Genomic DNA, 19,805 nt, shown 5'->3' on the forward strand with positions numbered 1-19,805 from the left:
TGAAGAGAAATTAATATAAGTGTAAAAAGTGCTGTGTAATGTGTAGCATAAGCAGTCAATATTCAATTAACATATGGAGAAATGGTGAAAGAATAGAAAGCCCACAAAAACAACAGAGTGGAATAAGATAAAGGCTTTGACTCATATCCAACTTGTTAGAGAGCCACAATTCTTTTGGTCAATTTGAAAGATTACCCAGGAGCAAAGTATTTACATTTTGCCTACATAACCTCAATTTCTATCAGTAAATTACTAGCCTTCTTTGCAATTAGTCATCCAGCTTTTCAACCATATGAGCAGCGGATTTATTTTGTGTTGCAGGCAGTTCTGTTGAGAAGATGGGCAACATATTATAACCTGGCTATGCCTCCAGGTAATATGGGGGAGGGTTGGTGGTGGAAGGGTGAGGCAGAAGCTGGGATTATCATCTCAAGAAGTTTTCTTATTGTTCAGTCAACCGATTGATATTCAGGCTTTGTCCTAAAATTTAGTTTAAATGCACTGTTTGAAAGTTGAGAGATTTCTTTCTATTGGTATGTCTGGCTCAAGGCCAGATGGACAGGGGAAAGCAGAGTGTGTCCTAGAAAGCATCAAGGGGGTGATGTTTAGTTCATCATTTGCAAGATGGGATCCTGAGTGGCAGACAGATTTAATTACTTGGAGTTCACTAGAAGGTGCTGTGATCTGAAGCAGGAAGGCGCTGTGGACCAGAGCCTGGGGAAACAGAAACCAGAGACCAAAACGTAGGAAGAAGTGGACATGGAACAATGACTGATCCTGCCAGAGGATGTTGCTATTGCCTAGGGTTATGCTCACTGGATTGTTGCAGGGATATGCCTTCTTGCCCAGATAGCTCTAAGTTGCCATGAGCATCACAAGTCAAGCTCCCTACCCTAGTTCCTCCTAAGACTTGTTCAGTAGTACCACCAAACCTAGACATCATATGCAGCAAAGTTTCTATGGGCAATACAGTCAAGATTTCAATTTGGCCTTTCATTTTAGATTAATGTTTAGCTTCCTAACTTGTCTTCCTGTTCTACCCTTGATTTGCTTCAGGAATATCTCAAAATGGAAGTTAGAGTGATCCTGTTAAACAATGTAAAATCCTGTATTTTTGCTCAAAACCCTTAGATAGCTTTTCATTTCACTCAAAGTAAAATCCAGAGTTCTCAAGATATTTACTCCTCATCCTTACTTATAGGATCTTGCTCATTGCCCTAACCTCACTCACCTGCTCTGCCGGGAGCCGGTCCATCCTTGCTGTTTCAAGGGACCTGGCATATATGGCATACTGTTCTTAATATGTTTGCTCACCTTCTTGGCACTATGTGTTTTAACCAAGGTCACCTCTCTGAGAAAGGTTGTTTCCCCAGGTAGGGATTTTCCCCTGAAGTTAGGGAGGGAATAAAACCCCTTAACTAAGTGCCAGGCGGGTAAGTAATCACTTTAACTATGAACAGTCATGCTTAAGCTACATAATCTTTACTCCCTAGACTGGAGATAAGAAACGCCCTAACCTTTGGAATAGAGATTGATAGGATTGGAATCAACTGGTATAAATACAGATGTAACAAGACAACAGGAGACAGAACTTAGAAAACAGAACCAAGAGACACAGAACCTAGACACAGAACCTATTCAGGACCTAGAGACAGAACCTAGCGAGAGAACATGGCAAAAGATCCTGGACTGAACCTGACTACAGAAATTTGCAAGAGAACCTGACTAGAACCTGGTGACTGAACCTGGCTGGAGAACCTGGACAGAACCTGGCTGGAGAACCTAGCAAGAGAACATGGACACAGAACCTGGCTGGAGATCCTAACCAGAACTTCGCTGGAGATCCTGAACAGAACTTGGCTGGAGATCCTGGCTAGACATCCTGGCTAGGCTGCTGATCAACTGAACGCTGTCTCCGTGTCATTCCTTCTTCGCCGACTCCGTCCACACCTTTGGGGACCCCTGGACCCGCTGGGGTTGGACCCCAGCACTGCTCTGGCCTGATTGGTGGCTTTGCAGCTACTCAAAAGTGCCAGGCATACTCCTATACAAGGCCTGTGCACTTGCTCTCTCACTTCTTAGACTCTCTTCTGGCCTGCAAGTGTCTCCTCTGCATGACCTTCAAATCTTGGTGAGCAATCACCTTATCAGAGTCCTTTCCCAATGGCCCTACTTAAAACTGCACCTCTTGCCCTTGCCATCCTTCTTCCATGTTTTTTTTTTTTTTTTTTTTTTTTTTTTTTTTTTTTTTTTTTTTTTACTTGCCATATCCTTTACTTAATACATTTATTTATTATCTGTTCCTCCCTAAGGTAAAGTTCCATTAGGGCAGGGATTTTTGTCTTTAAAAAAATTTTGTTAACTCTTGTATCCCCAGTGCCTAGAATTATTCCAGGTGCATAATAGACATTCAATAAATACTTCAATATGTAAATAACCTTATGTTGGGCTGGGTCCTCTGCTATGTTATTTTCTACCCATCCATTTATCCATCCATTCATCCATCCATCCATCCATCCATGCAATCATTTATGACCCAATCACTCATCATGACTTCTGATGCTACTCTCCCTTTTGTTTATTATTCTCCAAGTTTATTTGCTTTCTTGTCGCTTCCTAGGAGTCTAAATTGGTTTCCTCCTGAAAGACTTTGAACTTTCCCTCTCCTTTGTCTTGAAAGCTCTTCCTCCAGATCACCTCAGCTCACTCAGATCTCGCCTCCTTAGAGAAGCCTTTCCTGACCATTCTACCTAAGTCCTCCCTTGTTTCCAACCCCAGCAACTCTGATCACTATCATGTTACCCTATTTTAGTATAATTTGGGGGATGAAATAGCACCATTCAGAATTGTTAATGTATTTATTTACTTGTGTACTGCCTTTGTCTCCTCCTGTATGTCCCCTGGTAGGATGTTAAGTTTCTTCAGAGCAGGGACCTGGTGATTGTGTTTCCCATTGTACACCCAGTATCTAGATCAAAGCCTGGAACATGTTTGATGTTTAATAAGTACTTATTGGTTGTTGATTAGAAATTTGTTTTCTGGAGTTCAACACCAGCTTTACCATTGCCTATCCCTCTGACTTGGGGACAGTGTTTAACTTTCCTATACTTCAGTTTCTTATCTATAGATGAGTTTTGTTATAGTAAATCCCTCATGTGATTGTTGTGGGGAATAATAATGATAATTATTACTACTATTATGAGCAATTACTGTATACCAAGTGCTATTTTAAACTCTACCTATATTTAATTATTTAATCCTCAACACCACTCTATGAAGCGGGTACTATTTTCATTCTTATACTTTAGATAACTCAAGTTTTGGAAAGACAGATAATATGTAGTTACTAAGAGGTGGAAAAGGGATTGAAGCCCAGGCAGGTTGGCTACAGAGCCTGTGGTTTTATATGTGCTCAGGGCATAGTAATTACTCCATAAATGCCAGCCATTATTATTATTAACTATGCAACATTACAAATGAATACACTGTAAATCCTATTATTTCCCTAAAGATGTCCGCTGTGAAACAGGCAGCTTCATTTTAGATTCCAGGAAAAGCAAGAGGAATTCACACTGATGCTAGAATATAATTTGAAAATACCATCCTTTTTTTACTTAGGGAGTAATTAAAATACATATAAATAAATTTATTTTATTTGATCATTAACTTTTATTGCAAATATAACATGTGCTATATTATACTGGCAAGTGACATCTGTTAAAACAAGATTCCAGAATGCCAGTTTGGCTTAAGTAATTCTGTGAAAGAGGTTCAATATCTGAGTTCTGGATAATTCCCCAATACAAATTTCTTGGCAAATTAGAGCATGCAGGCTTTCAAATTTGCTTTCAAATAGTTAAAACTAAACTGCAAATCCTCAAATGTCAAGGGAATACTGTGATTTTGGTTTTATACTTGTAACTTGCATTATGGACATTTATATATACTTACCAATATTTACTAAGCTGCGATATTTTTTTTTTTTTTTGCGAGCAGGTAGTAATTTTCCTAATTTTTTCTTACTATACTTATGCTAGAGCTTTGAATTTTATAGGGAGTAAACAGTTTTTACCAATCTTAGATAACCATTGTTAACTTGTACATATTTGGATCTTATATTTCATATTCAGGGAAATTGTTTTTTCTGGAATTACATCATGACATTGAGTGATTAAGTGTCTCTACATGTCAACTGTGTTTTATAGGAGATACAGCACCTCTGTTCAAATGAGAGATTTGTATTTAGACTTTTGACAAGGGCAGTGGGTCTCCCTGGTGAAGGCATTTAGAGGATGTCAGAATTTTAGAGCTGGAAAGAACTTTGGGAGTCTATAACCCAATTTTTTCCTTTTACAAATGAGGAAATTGGAAACCGGGGAGTGTAAGGGACTTGTCTAAAATCTCAGCTAGTTTCGATCAGAACTGGAGCCTGGACCCAGGTCTCTTCCTCCCCGTTTCGATGCTTTGCCAGAGCAAAGAGACAAAATGCTCCAGGAATTTTGCTCTCTTGTCACAGACAGGGGAACTTAGGAAATCTGGATGAGTGGATAGTTAATGTGCTCGTGACACCATCTGTCTCAATAACAAATGCATTTAGCAAAGTTTTCATGCATCTTGTAACTGAATCTGTTAATAAGGGTCTCTAGTGAATAGAGTTATGTATTTTAGTTTCACTAAAAGTAATAAATTTCTCTGATTAAAACTAAAGCCACAAATTGGGAAAGGCTATTTGAACCCATAAAATAGGGAAGGTATTAGATTCCAGGTGAATAAATAACTCCTAAAATTCAATGAGTAAAGACAAGACAATAGGAAAAAAGAGCAAGAGACTAAAGTGTAAGTTCACAGAATAGGACACAAGAAAGACTGTGAAATATGTGAGATGTTAAACCTCACCAATAATCAGAGAAGTGCAAGTTAAAACCACAACTAAATGACATATTTTGTATCCAACAGAGGCAATCAAAAACTGTACGCCAGTAACAAATATTGATGAGGATGTAAAAGACCAAGCGCTTTCAATTATTGTAGGTGGGGATATACATTGATACAACCACTTAGGAAAACAATTTGGGATTATGTTGTATGATTTAAAACACATGGGGTAAATGGACTCTATGCTGATTCCCAAGGATCTCCACCTCCTGGAATTTACACCATGTAAGTTCCCTCCCTTCGAGTGTGGCAGGTCTGTGACATGCTTCAGTAGACTACGGCACAAGTGATGGAATGTCCCTCCTGTGAATAGATCTCATAAAATTCTGACTTCCATGTTGCTAGCAGATGCTCTGTCTTGCTGGCTTTGATGATACAAGCTGCCACATTCTCAGTTGCTCTGCGCCGAAGTCCAAATAACAAGCAGCTGCGGGTGGAAAGCAAGTAAGGAAGTGAAGCCGCTGGTCCAGCAGCTCCCATGGAATTGAATGCCACCGAAAACTACATGAACTTGGGAGCAGCTTCCTCCCCAGTTGAACAGTCCAATGAGACCCCAACCCTGGCTCACATCTTGCTTGCAGCCTGGTGAAAGCTCCTTGAAGCAGAGGATCCAGCTAAGCTCTGTTGGGATTTCTGACCCAAGAAACTGTGAGATAATAAACATGTCTTTCTATGTTGCTACACTTTTGTGGTAACGTCATCCTACAGCAGTAGATAACTAAAATAAATTTCCTAGGTCAGCAATTCCACTCTTAATCATAAACCCTCAAGAAACTCTTGCACTTCTCCAGGAGGTAGGTGCAAGAATATGGGTAGCAGTATTATTTGTAAAAGTAAAGGTATAAACATTATATAAGAGTCCATAAATAATAAATAGTCAATGGAATAGACAGAGGAACAGTAAATGGGAATAGTCAATAGAATACTAAAAAACAGTGAAACAAATGAACTGCAACTATATACTAGTACATGAACCTGATGAAATTCACAGACACAATGTTTTGCAAGACAGGCAAGACACTGAAGAGTGCAAACAGAATGGTTCCATTTACAGATAAACAGGACAAAGCTGAACAATATATTGTTTGAGGATGCACACTTTTCCAAAAGGGAATTATAAGCAAAATTGAGATAGTTATTTTTGGTAAGGGTATTATAGGAATGAGTATTTCTATAAGACTAGATTGGGGAAGTGAACATATTTGGAACTATTGATAGCATTCTCTTTCTTAAGCAGGATTGTAGATACCCTGATTGTTTTTATAATTATACTTCATTCATTAATGTTTATTTTGTATATGTTCTTTTGTCTATATATAATATTGCACAAAAAGTAGATTCAACACTGTTTCTATCCTAAAAACATTTTGTAGAGAACTACTAATGGTGACCCTTTCATTTGATTTAACTGAGAAATGTAGCCCTAACTACTGAAAAAATTGACAAATTCTTGACCATCCCATCAGATACTTCATTGGTAGTGGATACCTTTATCTTCTAGTCTAGAGATTGGGCTTGGGAACATAGCATCTCCAAGTCTTGTAGGGGATTTTCTGGATGACGTGTAGTTCTCTTTTCCTGAGACCATTACCAAAATGATAGAATAAAACTGTCTAATAATAATTCGAGGTAGAGAGATCTGAAAAGACGTTATAAAGAAGAGAGAGTGGCTGGGAAATTTTTAGACTCAAAAGACATGAATTCTCAGATTCAGGAAATACAAAATATCCAAATAAGATTAAATTAGACTCAGTTTTTCATAATGAAATTGTGGAACACCAGAGAAAAACGATCTGAAAAGTAATCAGAGAGAAAAATCAAATTACATATAAAGGAAATATTAGCATGAGAGCTATTTCTTGGTAGCAATAAAGAAACTGGCAAACCAAAGGATATCTTCTCAAAGGCAAGGCTTAAAGGTTCTTGGAGAAGAGGCCAGTTTATATTATTAGTTTAATAATAAATATAAGTCATGAAGTCTGTGGTATAAAAGTCTGGAACAAAAGAGTCCTTGTTTTACATTTATGACCTATTAATTATGATTATTAGAGCAGTTTATATTAGTAGCTTATTGCTATGATAACAAGTGACTACAAATTTATTATCTCAAATTTTGGGGGCTTAGAAGTCTAAAGTAAGTTTTATTGGGTTAAGTTAAAGGTTTTGGCAGGAGACTTGAAGAGTGTTTTTCCTTACAGTTTCCACGAGGCTGCCTCTTCCTCCATCTTCAAAGCCAGCAATGTCCGGTTGAGATTTCCTCATACCCTATCACTTAGACACTCCTTTTCTGTAGTCAAATCTCATTCTGTCTCCCTCTTATAAGAACATTTGTGTTTTTTTAATTGGGCCTACCTGAATAATCCAGGATAACCTCTTATCACATCTGCAAATACCCTTTTACCATTTAAAGTAACATGCTCATAGAACCTGGAATTCAGAGGTTGACATCCTTGGGAAACCATTATTCAGTGATCCACAAGCAGAAAGGAACCTTCAAGGTCATTCAGTCTAAATATTATACTGTGAAGAATTCTAGATTAGCAGTGAATCCATGGACATTTGTTTCACTTTGTCGTTAACAACCAGAGTGACCTTAGGCAGGTCCCTTCATCTTTCTGGGCCTCTGATTCTTCCTTCTTTCCTTCATATATTAAATCAAGAACTGTTTTTTGAGTATTTCCTATATACCAGGTGTTATTGTAGGTTCTATAAAAATGGTGCTTATCCTAAAACTAGAGGCCTGGTGCACAAATTCGTGCACAGGTGGGGTCCCTCTGCGTGGCCTGTGGGGATTGGGCCCTAGCTCATGCCCCCAGCCTGGCATTGCCCCCTCACCTGCTTCACCATCCCACCTGCGGGGCAATCAGTTGGGGCCCGGGTCCCCTGCCACTGCCACTGGTCACCATCTGCAGGGTGATCAGCGGGGCAATCAGACCCCAGCTTGCACCCACCTTGGCCTGGCACCCCCTGCTCACCTGCTCCACTATCCCACCATGGTCCCGCTCTCATTGGGGCCCATCAGGGCAGGGCGCCTCCACTGCCGCGTACTGCCAGCACTGTCACCGATGCCCGCCATGTTCCTCACCACCCCGCTGGTGGTCAGCACACATCATAGCAAGTGGTTGAATTCCTGAGGGGACAATTTGCATAATAGGCTTCTATTATCCTATCTAATAAAAGAGAAACATGGTAATTAGTGTAAGACCGCTACCCTTCCCATTGGCTAATCAGGGCAATATGCAAATTAACTGCCAGCCAAGATGGTGGCCGGCAGCCAGGCAGCTGGAAGCGAACAGGGAGGCTTGCTTGCTTCAGTGACGGAGGAAGCCAAGCTTCCCCGCCTGCTTTGCCGGCCTCTCAGCTGCACTCTAAGCAACATTGTAACAAATATAGAAGCTAAACAAAACCTCAGGCTTCAACCAGCAGGGCCGCAACATTGTTTCAAATACAGAGGTAAATAAAGGCCAGAAACCTGCATCAGCAGTGGAGGTTTCATAGCTGGAGCCAAGCCTCAGATCTAAAGCTTGCCCAGAATAAAAAAAAAAAGGAAAAAAGGAGCAGTTGGGAGCTTCAGTCACCCGCCAGCCTGAAAACGGCCCTCAGCCCCTCACCCAGGCTGGCCAGACACCCCAGTGGGTGCCGGGGTCCAACCCCAGCGGGTCCAGGGGTCCCCAAAGGCGTAGACGGAGTCGGCGAAGACTATATACCCTCTTCCTACGGTGGAGTCCTATCCATCCCGAGAGTGGGGCTTACCTAGGGGTCCCTGTTCGGGCGCCAGATGCCGGGGTCCAGCCCCAGCAGGTCCAGGGGTTCCCCATAGGTGAGGACCGAGTCGGCAAAGAAGAAAGGACACGGAGACAGTGTTCAGTTGATCAGCAGTCTAGCCAGGATCTCTAGCCAGGATCTCCAGCCAAGTTCTGGTCTGGATCTCCAGAGAAGTTCTGCTTCAGATCTCCAGCCAGGTTCTGTGTCCATGTTCTCTTGCTAGGTTCTCCAGCCAGGTTCAGTCCAGGTTCTCCAGCCAGGTTCAGTCACCAGGTTCTAGTCAGGTTCTCTTGCCCATTTCTGTAGTCAGGTTCAGTCCAGGATCTTTTGCCATGTTCTCTCCAGTGAAGTTCTTCTGTCTCTAGTTCTGTGTAGGTTCTGTCTTCTTAGTTCTGTGTTCTAAGCTCTGTATTCTAAGTTCTGTCTCTTGCTGTCTTATTACATCTGTATTTATACCAGTTGATTCAATCCTATCAATCTCTATTACAAAGGTTAGGGCGTTTCTTATCTCCATTCCAGGGAGTAAAGATTATGTAGCTTAAGCATGATTGTTCGTAGTTAAAGTGATTAATTACCCACCTGGCACTAGTTAAGAGGTTTTATTCCCTCCCTAACTTCAGGGGAAAATCCCTACCTGGGGAAACAACCTTTCTCAGAGACCTTGGTTAAAACACATAGTGCCAAGAAGGTGAGCAAACATATTGAGAACAGTATGCCATATATGCCAGGTCCCTTGAAACAGCAAGTATGGACCGGCTCCCGGCAAGTGGGGACCCCCACCCTAAAGGGTGTGTGACCAGATGCAAACAGCCATCATCCCCTCACCCAGGCTGGCCAGGACCCCAGTGGGGACCCCCACCCTGAAGGGGGTGTGACCAGATGCAAACAGCCATCATCCCCTCACCCAGGCTGGCCAGGCACCCAAGCAGGACCCCCACCCTGATCCAGGACACCCTCAGGGCAAACCCTCCAGCCCCCACCTGTGCACCAGGCTTCCATCTTATATTGTAAAAGGGTAATATGCCTCCTAGCACTGGGATCAGCGGAGCAGCGAGGCCTCCCGGCACCGGGATCAACGTGACAAGGGGCAGCGACCAAACCCCCTGATCGCCCTGCGGCTCTGTGTGTGATAAGGGGCGGGGCCACAACCTCCCTATTCACCCTGCTCTGTTCATGACAGGGGGGAGCTCCTCAACCCCCTGATCAGCCCTGCTCTGTGCCTGATAGGGGGAGCTCCCCAACCCCCTGATGGGCCCTGCGGCTCTGTGTGTGACAGGGTGTGTTTCCCCAACCCCCTGATCAGCCCTGCTCTGTGCGTGACAGGGGGGAGCTCCCCAACCCCCTGATCAGTCCTGCTCTGTGCGTGACAGGGGGGGAACTCCCCAACCCCCTGATGGGCCCTGCTCTGTGCATGACAGGGGGAAGCTCCTCAACCCCCTGATCGGCCCTGCTCTGTGAGTGACAGGGTATGGAGCCCCAACCTCCCTGATGGGCCCTGCTCTGTGTGTGACAGGGGGCAGCACCCCAACCCCCTGATTGGCCCTGTCTGTGCGTGACGGGGTTGGCGCCGCAACTTCCCCATTGACCCTGCCTTGAGTGTGACAGGGGGCGGTACCCCAACCCCCCAATCGGCCCTACCCTGAGCATGACTAGGGGTGGCATCACAACCTCCCGATCCACCCTGCTCTGTGCTTGACAGGGGGCAGCACCCCAACTCCCCAATCAACCCTGCTCTGAGCCCGACCAGGGGCTGCACCTAGGGATTGGGCCTGCCCTCTGCCACCCGGGAGCAGGCCTAAGCCAGCAGGTCATTATCTCCCGAGGGGTCCCAGACTGTGAGAGGGCACAGGAAGGGCTGAGGGACCCCCTCTCCCCCTCGAGTGCACAAATTTTTGTGCACCGGGCCTCTAGTATAGGATAATAAGAAATAATGTGAATCGCTTCTCGGCTTTTTGGCTAAGATCAAGTGCAGTATGTGTTCTTATCAGTTTAATATCTGATATGTCCTCTATCTGAGGACATTATATTAAGTGTATTTTTGGAGCAGGGAGAGAGACTAGGAGCTTGCTCTGTCCACTCCACACATCGACCCAGTATTGCAGTACCTCCAGGAACGGTGCACAAAAAGAAAAAGAAGAAAATAAAAGAAATAATGTGCTTAAAGCATCTAGTAAGATTCCTGACATATAGTGAGAATTTAATAAATGAAAACCATTATTATGGATGAAATAAAAAACTTAGACATTTAAATGACAATGATATTGTCAGAAGTAGAGTCCAAGAGGGCAAACAGTCACTCACTGAATATTTGTGCAACGCCCACCATGTGCTTTGTGCTAGGTACTGACAACACAAAGATGCATGAACCCTCTTCCCTGCTCCTGAAGAGACTGTATGGGCACGAGGAGCTCTGCACAAGTAGAGTCCTATGAGCTCAGAGATGGAATTACAGAAACCACACCCTAGACTGATTCTGGTCTCACTCCCAGAGGTGGAATTCTTCTTCTCACAAAATGAATTATTCTCAGGAAAGATCAGCTAAAGGTGTGTGTGTGTGGAGGGGGGTGGGGGGTGTCCTACATTCTCTTTGTCTTTTGTGCTTTTGCCTCTCCCAAGCCTCACCATCTTTGTATCCCCCATTACCACCATATTCCCTTGTGGAATTACCCTCCTTTTGTGTTATTTCTCTCTCCGTCATCTGTGATCAGGAATGTCACTCTGCCCTTTGATATTTAGATCCAATTGACTATAGCTCTGCTTTTATGGTCCTAGGGAAGCACAATTCTGTCCCCTTGGGGTGTTTATAGTAATGCAAACAAATCAAGATAGGCTAGTATTCATCTCTGATTTTGAGTCCTTTGGCAAGTCTAACATATTGGTTCACTCCACGAGGTCCAGTTATTAGTTGTGTTGCTCTATTCTCTCTTCTCTGCTTTTCATTACCACTTAAATTTCTTTTTGTTTCCAAGGCAGAGAGGATTGGTATTCTCTTAATGCCTCTTTCTAATGCTTGCTCTCTAGGCAAACTTTATCAGAATACTTTCATAATCAAAGACCGTTTTCTCCCTAAGAGAAACCTGATATCAGCCACTCATTCATCAACATTAACTCAAATGTCACTTCTGGTAAATCTTTTCTTATCTTCCTAGACAATATATGCCTCCTTCCACTGTGCGCCCATAGCTTATAGCGCTTGTTATACCATGATTATTTGCTTTCATTTTTGCCTTTGCCACTTAATCTGTGAGCAACACTAGGGAGGGACCAGATTTTATTATTTTTTAAATGAATGTGATTTATTCTTGCTCCAAGAGTGAGTATCAACTATTGATTGTTGAGTGAATGCATGCCTTCAGGATCAAGGCAGTATCTTGAGACAATTAGAGGACTTCCAGAATTGGTCTGATTCCTTTGCTCAAAACTCAGAGATCCTCAAATTTAGGACTATACCCAGGTAGGCAGTCTTGCTTATTCTTTTTGGCATTCAGGCCCATGTATATTTATTTAATAAACATATGTGTCAGGAGCTTTAAGTGTTATTTCCTACCATCCTTCAGACAACGCATTTATGGGAACATCAGGATCCTTGTTTTAAAGATGTCAAAGCTGAAGTTAACTAACTTGCTCGAGATCATACAGTTGCAGAATGGATGGTAGAACCAGGGTTGAAACCCAGGCCTGCCCCTGAAGCTCAGGCTTATTCCACTGCATCACATTGTCCACCACATGAGCTCTGCAGCCATGGTGTGACCACTTGGCTTCCTTTGGGGAGTAGACTGGGGCATAAGGAAACTCAGTTTGATACCACCAGGGGATTGGTGCCTTGATGTACAAGAATTCCTGATGACTGCTGCTGTCAAGATGACTGGTGACCACTCTGAACAAAGGCCAACATGCCTTTTGGGGTGGCAGGATTTGGCTTTTTCCTAAAATAGCACAGCAAGTTTGTTTATTTGAAGTGGTTCTTTGGCATATGTCTTTATAGCCTCCCTTCTGTCTACCTTACCTATGACTTTCAACTCTCCATGGTCATTCAGTGATATTTTAGACATCCCATAGTGGTCAGTGCAACACTGGGTTCTCCCTACCTGAAGGATATTGGCAGCTTTTTTCACTGGCTTAATCCAGGGGGAGAACAGTGTCAGAAGGGCTAGAAAGTGGTGGGAGACTGTTTCCAACCAAGTGGGAGTGACAGATAGATCGGTGTCTCTCATTGATGGTTTCAGGCCTCCAGGAAAGGAGATGTGGGTTAGGAGGGAAAAGACGGCATTGTGAGAAGAGGCTTTGGAATCACACGAACCTGAGTTGAATGCTAGCTTTGCGCTATTTGTGACTCTGTGATTTGATCTCTCAGAGCCTCGGTCTCCCTTTTTAAAAATTTTAGGAGTAATGATGACCTCATGATGTTGTGAGGATTAAATGAGATAAAGCATAATGGGTCCAAAACAGAGCAGATACTTAGTAAATACTATAGCTGATTTCCATATTCAGGCTCTTGAATGAGGAAAGAAAGTACTCAAAGACAATCATCGTTTCCTCACATTTTCTGAATTAGTCCAAATGCCCCAATTTTTTTTACTGACAGGGGAAACAAATTTGAGATCCATTCTTGTCAAAGCTACCTAGAATTGCAGAGGCCATTCATCTTATTTCAATTAAGAAAAAGTTATCTTGCAGAGATAGAGCAATTGCCCCTTAACCAAATGACCAATCTTAGTACCAGTAACACTGGGGGCACCCTGACATCAAGAATCTCCTGATGTGATGCATTGCCTACAAGTGTTCTTACTAAAAGGTGTAAATGGAATCTAATCAAGTCTCTATACCTAATTTCCAGCTTACAGGAAATAGGATAGAGGATCAAGATAAATGAAATTGTAAGAAAATAGTGTAGAACAGGGGTGGGCAAACTTTTTGACTCGAGGGCCACAATGGGTTCTTAAACTGGACCAGAGGGCCGGAACAAAAGCATGGATGGAGTGTTTGTGTGAACTAATATAAATTCAAAGTAAACATCATTACATAAAAGGGTACGGTCTTTTTTTTTTTTTTTTTTTAGTTTTATTCATTTCAAACGGGCCGGATCCGGTCCATGGGCCGTAGTTTGCCCACGGCTGGTCTAGAATGTGGGATGTTCTATAAGACAACTGGTCTGGAGTCTTTAAAAAGTCAACATCATGAGAAAAGGTAGAGGGACTGTCCTAGCTTAAGAGAGTTGGCAGAGGCATGCAATTAAGTGCAAGAAATGGATCTTAACTGGGTCCTCAACTGGAAAATAAAACAGGTGTCAAATATATTTTGGGGCAGTTGGTAAAATTTGAATATTTATATATTAAAGGTTAGAAAATATGTTTGACACCCCACCTCCCCACACCTACACAACCTTCATTTCTTTTCCAACTCTCCACCCTATATTCTGAATCAGTCATTTAGTTTGTCTGTGATGGGGCCAGGGCATCAATATCTAGTAAAAATTCCCCAGGTTTAAGAAAAAATGAGGACCACACTCTTGCACCTGTGCACCAAGGGACACATACAAGCTAATTCACAGGAGCATTGCTTGGAAAATGGAAACCACCCACACGCCCATCACCAGTAGGATGGGTAAATGGTGCTGCTTATGACGAAGGAAAATGACTGCTTTAAGGCCTATGAATACCTGATAGTTAACTTTCTGGTCTCTTAAGCTGAATTCCCAGTTTTCATTTATTCTGTCCTCTTCTACTCCAGCATTAGTTGCATATTATAATAAGGACATTGCTATAAGAGCTGACTTTAACCCTTCATTTCTGCAAATTTCACTCACTGGTTATCACTTTCTCCAGAGTGAAGTGTGTCATTCTGCTCAGATATCGAATTCCCAGTTTCCAGTTTGTGGCTTTTGGAGAAAGGGAACTGGCTTGCTTCTTTAAAATCCGCTTGCAGTAGCCTGCCTGGAGTTTAAAATTTTATGGCTTATTCCATTAGCCCATGTGATATTGCCCCATCTGAATTTAGCTAACCGAGCTGCTGCCTAATTAACATTTCTCTCCACTCATACCTTTGCCTCCCTAATGAGTTGAGAATTATGTTTTCACAGTGTGTACCAGGAAGGCAGACATGTCTGGGATGACTTTCTGAGCTGATATTTTCTCTTTCTTCCTGTAAAATCCCGCTTTACTATTTTAGTCATTGTTTTTTAAAAAAATGTCCTAGATGGAAATATTATTATTAAATAAGCTAATCAGGTTTGTGGTTCCTCATAAACCTGAGTTTCAGCATTCTGACTTTCACTATCAACTTAATTAACTGGGCCTCTCCGAGTGAAAGCAACAGTGTTGTTTTGTTTCTTACTGTTGACATGTGTTAATGACTCATCAGCAGGGTATTAATGTTCATTTTCATCCAACAAGGACTGAAGACACAGCTTTCACAGTTTATTAACTTTAAGATTCCCTGGATCAGAATAATCTGTGAGGGTCTGAAGCCTCTTAAAAATTGTAATGCACTTACCTGGTGCATTTGTGATAGTTGGAGCCCATGTTTGTTTTGACAAAGGGAAGTATATTAGTTCATGGAGGGATAATGGTGTGTGATCAAAGTAAACACCTTTGGGAGATTCCAAGATAATTTCAGAAGCTGTCACTAATTAAAAACCAAGATTCAGGTGCATTTGCCACCACTAGGAAGGGAAACTGTGATATGAACCTTTGGATTTCATTTTTAAAACATTATAGGAAATAATAATGTGGCCTAAAGGAACACTAAGTATAGAAACCAAGAGGTCTGAATTTTCCTTGAGGTTTTTTTTTACAGAGCACAGTGTCTAAATTATTCAATTATTGGGTATATGAGTTAGCTTTTGCTTCGTAATAAACCATCCTAACACGTAGTGGATCAAATGACAACCCTTCCTTTAGGGTTGTCACAATTCTATGGGTTGGCAATTTGGGCTGGGCTCAGCTGGGCCATTCTTTCTGCTGGTCTCAGTTGGACCTCACTCATATGTTGTTGGTCAGTTAACAGGTTGGTCAGAGACAGGTTGGTCAGATGGAATGGCTGTTCTCTGCCCCATGCTTTCTCACATCTTCCAGGAGTTTAGCTCACTCTGGATTTTGGTGCTGGGAGCCTGACCACACAGCCTCCCTGGCTGAGCGGGAGGAGCCCTTTGATGCACATCATGTTACTCTGAGTGTCAGCTCAGGACCTGGATCAGGCGGAGGCCTCCTGGTAAAGGTAGACAAACCTGTGAGGATCCAGGGACAGCAGAGACGGGGGAGGTGAAGTGGAGGGATTTTCTACATTCCTCCAAGCAGGCCAGGCTGTTTCATGGTTTCCCTCCTATAGATAGAATTAGCTCCTCCCCTCTTCCGGGTCCTCCCATGTTCTGTATATGTTTCTCTATCCTGCAACACTTTATTGCACATCAGTGCATATGTAACTGTAGAAGGCACCTGCAGTTTTTATCTGGCCAGCATTTATTTATCTTTTGCTTGGTAAGAGTACTTTTGCTGGAATTATTGGAAAAGACTTTTCCATTGGTTTTGCCAGACCAGTAGAATATAACCCTGATTGGCTGAAAGGGAAATTGATGGTAACAGAAACCAACATGGAAGAAAGCAGAGTTGTTGTTTTTTAAATATATTTTTATTGATTTCAGAGAGGAAGGGAAAGGGAGAAAGAGAGAGAAACATCAATTATGAGAGAGAATCATTGATCTGCTGCCTCCTGTATGCCCCTTACTGGGGATCAAACCCGCAACCCAAGCATGTGCCCTGATCTGGAATTGAACCGTGACCTCCTGATTCATAGATTGATGCTCAGTGCCTGAGCCATGCCTGCCGGGCAAAAGCAGAGTTTTTGATGGAGACAGAATTCTGTAGATTATTTGAATATTTGCATTCAGAGGTGCCTAAAGCAACTGGACACTTCCAATGACATAACCACTTCTCTTTTTCATTTAAGTCAGTTTGTGTTAGCCTCCCTTATAATCAGAGTCCTGGCTAATGCAATGGTTTTTTTTGTGTGTTGTGTGTGTGTGTTGTGTGTGTGTGTGTGTAGTGTGTGTGTAGTGTGTGTGTGTTTGTGTGTGTTTGTGTTGTGTGTGTGTGTTGTGTGTGTGTGTGTGTGTGTGTTCCCCACCACCAGAGTGGGAGCTTCCTGAGAGCTGGGACTGTCTCTTTATCATCTTTGCATCCCACTCTCAGCTCAGTACCTGTCTCCTGACTCCACTTGTGTGGTTTAATGATTTAGTGAATGAGCTTAGTAGACAATGAGTCACATCTTTAATGGTAAACTCAGGATTTGGGATTTTTGTCTTTACCAGCTTGCTCACACAATTACTGTGTCCTGACCCCATATCAGCAACTGGAAGTATTTTCTCCTTGTGTCTTTAAATGTCTATTAGCTTGTGTCACTGTCATTTGATTCTTTGTGCTGAGATGCAGGGGAAACAAATTCCCTTTAATTGAGGGTTCCTGTTATGAGGACTTACATTATTGCTTGGTTTAAACAAACAGAATATTACAAAAACTGGTGATTATTGTGATGGGAAGGAGCGAACATGCTACATGAGTCATTACATCAGCCCCAGCACGATTAATGGTCTGTTATGCTGAGCAGAGAGCAGCAGGAGTCTGCTAGGGAAAAGACAAGGCAAAAGACTCAGAAACTAATTTTTTTCTCAAACTGTCTAACTTATATGCAGAGAGCTGTCACCATTCTTCCAACTGCAAAGGAAGCAACAACTTGGAGGAATTTCCCCCCCCCCCCCCCCATGACCAATGAGTGTGGGATGTAAGCTGATCCAGGTGGTTCAGGAACGTTCTAAAGAGGTATCATGACGGTAGTGATAATGGACTCGTAAGACCAGATAAACGCAGTAGTGCCTTAACATCTGCTTTCATGCCTGGAAAAAGGAAAAGTGAGAGATACCCAGTTTAAAAAGTCATATGAAAACACATTGGCTTTTTAAAAGGTTTGTCTTTTAGAGGGAAAACATAATAACCAAAGTACAAAAGCACTGGACCGGGAGTCAGGAGTCCTGGTTTCAGTTTTGGCTGAGCTTCTGTTTGGATGAACCAACTTGGGCAAGATAATTAACATTTTGAAGCCTAGGTTTTCTCATCTGCCCAAATGGCTTAGTACTTTTATAGATCACAGAGTGGTGAGTATTGAGAAAATATTGATGAAATGTGAGCAACCACACAGGTAAGAAAATTTGATCAAGTAGTAGTATTATTAATAGAAATACTGCAGGTCACATGAAATATACCTTATGTATTTTAACTAAACACAAACCCTTCAATGTTACATAGTTTCTACAAACGTAATGTGGCCTTTGGTAGCAGTATTGGAGAACCTAACATTCACAATGAATAAGAAGGTGCTTCTACTCTACCCTGGGCTGCTCAGTCCATTTCTGGAATATTATATTCAGTTTTGAAGGCCACAAATGAACAATAACACACATAACCTTGAGAATATTAACAGAAGAGTATAAAAAATGGTAAAGCAATTTGAAGCCATTGATAAAGAGAAAATTTTCAAGGAATTGGGGATGTTCCTTGAGAAGATAGACTTTGTGTTTGTTGGAGTATTAGGGGAGGCACATAATGTGCAAAGGCTGCCATATGAAGGGAGGGTTAGTCTTATTTATATTATACCAAGTAACAGAACTGAAAATAATGGAAGTAGATGAGGAGGTCAAGGGTTTGATAAGCTTTGTGTTGAATAGACTTGTGTGGAACAGCCTTGCAATAAGTATTGAATAGAGTGGCACACTTTCATCACACATAAAGGAAGACCATCGGAATTATTAGTTTTTCCCAAGTTGAAAGAGGCTGCCTCAATTCAATACCTCTGGAGGTTCATAAGTGGAAGTTTAGCTTCACTATCTAATGGACCACTGGACTAAATGGATACATGTCTCTTTTATCTCTCAAAACCAATAGTTATGTTGAGGATGAGGGTCTGGGCATACCAGTTTGCTCTGATAGGGGTTCTCAGGATGAGGGGTAGGGATGAGGGAATAGCAAAGGCTGCCAACTCCATGCATTCACAACTATTATAATCTTATCTTTACTCGAAGGTAAGAGGGAGTGGGGAACTGGAGTGTTCATGAGGGTCTCTACTTGCCCTCTGTTGTTGGGCTGAATGAGCTATGACCTGTGCTGAATGGGTCTATAGGAAGAAAGAAGATAGAGCTGTGCACCCTGGAGCAGACTGGTCCCAGGATGATCTTCATCGATCCCTCCTGTCATTTAAAAAATGAAGAATCCTTAGAGTTCAGTTTCCCAGGAGACTTCTGGGAATGACAGCGGCTTCTCAGAGGTAGGAGTCCCTGAAATGACAGAACAGTTTTGAATAAAAAACAATACTATATTTTTAATACAATTTAAACATGAACACAATTATTTTAATGCCAGTCAAAAGTTGTCCTACTACTCCTGTCTTGTGGAATACAGGATACCTGTAAAGACACAGTCCCCATATGCTTAACAATACCAACATTTTGTGTTTTTAAAAATATTTGCTTGATTTTATGAAATTTTCCTAGTTCCTGGCAGCCCCCTCAAATAACACTTTACCCAAGGGAGATACGGAGGGGATGTAGAGATTTTTTTTTCCTCCTCCCTGGGCTCTGGAAACAATATATTGTTCTACAAAAGACGGAATTGAGTTCATTGTCCGCTGCTGAAGGGATCAGCCATTTCTTTCTAAGAGCTGCCGCGGTGACATATTTCCCCTCATTTACACTGGAAAGTGGGGCATTTGCTTGTGAAACAGGTTGAAAACAATTTATGTGGCATTTCGAGAAGGTGGAAAATGAACCAGCCTCCCCCCTCCTTCCCTCCCTTTCCTTTGCCCTCCCTTCTCCCTGCTTTTTGACAGTTTGCATGTAGGTAAAGAATATTATAGCAGTAGGGAGGCCAATTAAAACCAATTACAGCCTGACTGACCTGTCACCACAATCAAATTACCAAAAGAACAGTGTAGCATATTTGGAAAACAGTTTCTTCCAGACCCTGATTGGGTGGCATTTTATTGTAGGGATCTCAGCACGATAATCACTTAGCGGCAATACCAGTTGTCCCTCATCTCTTCTGTATTCATTTTTTTCACTA

The 19,805-nt window shown here is 42.2% G+C and overlaps 1 non-coding gene across 1 annotated transcript; it reads left to right on the forward strand.

Moving 5' to 3' along the window:
- The first annotated feature begins 10,636 nt into the window (after positions 1–10,636).
- LOC118660793 lies at positions 10,637–10,827 on the forward strand. Its single transcript, XR_004969021.1, has one exon. It is a non-coding gene; the product is annotated as a U2 spliceosomal RNA (small nuclear RNA).
- Positions 10,828–19,805: the final 8,978 nt, after the last annotated feature.

The sequence above is a fragment of the Myotis myotis genome, unplaced genomic scaffold, assembly GCF_014108235.1.
Source record: "Myotis myotis isolate mMyoMyo1 unplaced genomic scaffold, mMyoMyo1.p scaffold_m19_p_1, whole genome shotgun sequence".
In the NCBI taxonomy this organism is placed as follows: Eukaryota; Metazoa; Chordata; class Mammalia; order Chiroptera; family Vespertilionidae; genus Myotis; species Myotis myotis.